This window comes from Octopus sinensis, linkage group LG16, assembly GCF_006345805.1.
Source record: "Octopus sinensis linkage group LG16, ASM634580v1, whole genome shotgun sequence".
Classification (NCBI taxonomy): Eukaryota; Metazoa; Mollusca; class Cephalopoda; order Octopoda; family Octopodidae; genus Octopus; species Octopus sinensis.
This window is the reverse complement of record NC_043012.1, coordinates 4,679,403-4,681,902: the sequence shown is the minus strand read 5'-3', so window position 1 is coordinate 4,681,902 and position 2,500 is coordinate 4,679,403.

Sequence of the window (2,500 nt, the reverse complement as noted above, 5' to 3'; positions counted from 1 at the left end):
TCCTGGGACTAAAAACAACAGTAGCATCGTCCTCTATGAGATCGCCACATTTAGTTGCCAAATATATAATTATTATTATTATTATTATTATTATTATTATTATTATTATTATTATTATTATTATTATTATTGGAGAACCCAGAAGAGAGCAATTAAATAGCATTTAACATTTAGAAAAGAACAAGTGATAAAGAGAAATAGATTAAAGATCTAGTTAGTAAACTAGAAGAGGCAATTAGAAATGGCATCGCGACCAATGTGCGCGCGGCAAAAATGACCCTCGACTATTTCTTCAATGCGAAACGCGAAGGCTGCGTTGTTAGGAATAGAGTATGTGTGCTAAAATAAGAAGGAACGAAAGCCGTTCGACAGGCTCGGGTGGTAGAGACACGACGTAGCAACAAAGCCGCAATTCAGTTCTTGGTAGATCAGAATAGGCGCGTACTGCTCGGTTCCTAGCAAATGTGTGCAGCCTCCCAGCAGCAATTTACGCATGTTTTCAGAGAAAGCAATAGGTCACAGAGAATTAGTACCTACCTCGTCGTCCTAACGAGACTCTCAGAGTAAGATGCTAGGTCCTGTGAAAGGCCAATAACAGCAACTGAGATACGAGAAGTATTGTGTGGTTGCGTAAGGAACAAATTGCTCGGTTCGGGTGGTTTTGTCTATCAGTTTCATGGTTATATGCCAGAGTTCTTTTAGTAACCTCTTGGAAAAAGTCTGTCACAACTGGCAGCAAAACACGAGAATTCCCAGATCTGTGGGTAAAGTTGTGTTGAGTTTGCTGAGAAAGGACGCCAATACCGAGAATTCTATAGAGAATTTCCAGCCCGTAACCCTGTTAGATTCAGAGTTTCAAATTTAGGTCAAGTTTTAGTAAAGAGGTTGGTGCTTGTAGATGGTTTGGTCGAAGAAGCTCAAACTTGTGCGATCCCTAATATATCAATCTACAAAGCCTCCATCTTATGCGGGACATCATAGAGGGAATGAGTAGGAGATCTGGCATCGGTGGGGCTCTGATCAATGTCGATCAGTCAAAAGCCTTCGACAGAGTCAACCACTGCTATTTGGCAACAGTCCCAAATGCAACCGGCTTCAGTGGCTGGATCGCAGCAGCACACACTGGAATTTACTAGGTGGTAATAGTAAATGACCAATATCTCGAAACCGTTTCATATCTCTATCAGATGTATCCTCTTTCGTCCCTTCTATGCGTCCTGGCGCTCAAGCATTTGCTGAGAAAGCTAGAACTCTTGAGAGGCATTTCTTTCAAACTGGTGTGCGAGAGGTCTGTGTCGGATGACATCATGGTAGTCGAATCCATTTTAAAGGAATCCGAAGGGGCAGCGGCTAAGACAAACCTGAACAAGTCGATAAGCTTGAGGCTCGCCAACTGGAAAGGTAGGTCTATGCCAACGAACAGATGGACAGATGGACCGGTGAAATTGTTCAGTGTTTGGTTTGGTTCAGACCATCGGGTGGACAATTAGTGGGATGAGGTTGCAAGCAGGATGGCTGGTGTCACTCAGAAATGGCTCGAGAGGAAATTATCTCAGAAAAGTCGATCAGAGGTGGCGAATAATCACATCGCCTGACCGTTGTACCTTGGCCCAATCCACGTTTGGCGAAATTAGAGCGTATATTTTCCCACGTTCCTGTGGAAGGGATGCGTTCCACAGGTGAAGCGATCCATCTCTTACAAGCACCCTCTGGATGTCAGGTGTGACACGGCGTGGCTGCTAATGCACAGATACACGCTGCGGCTGTGTCACTCACAGATTTTCCTGGATGATGAACCGGTTGTGGTCTCTGTTTGTAAGATGCCTTTCTGAACCTTATCCCTTTAACAGAGCTACAATCCTGGATAAAAAAAAAACAACCTGGCATTTGGAATGTCGTCAGGTGCTCGCTGCCCTCTACAAGTCGGGTAATACGATCGGGGGAAGTTCTACAGTAGCAATGTATAGAAATCTATTAATAGTTGTGGATAAGAATGATGACATTCCCGGGGAAACTCTAGGCGCCGACCAGGATGAACTAGCCAGTTTATTTTGGAGGACTTTCGGAACCGGTACTACCGAGGGGCTAACAAGACACACTGCTGGGATGAATCCGACTATTGACCGAATCCATCGCGATAATCAATTCACCACTCACTATTAACAAGGCAGAGACGGCGGTGTTTCTCTGTCCAGTTGTTACGGCAAAAGAGGTTGTGAGGTGGACAAGGCTAAAAGAATTGAAGAAAGACACGTTCCCCTTCAGTCAAATTTTCATCGGCAGACGAAAATGAATTATAGGCTGGAACCAATTATATCGACCCCGTACTTGACTTGTTCTTTATGTTATCGCCCCGGGAAGAAGATAGATAAGTTGATTTCAGTTGGCTATGAACAGAGAACATTTGAGGGTTCTTTCCGCAGTGTGTGTCCGATCCATTGACTGGAATCCGCAACGGAAATGGGAGCGAGGACGTCCGAAGCATACACGGAAGCGGAGC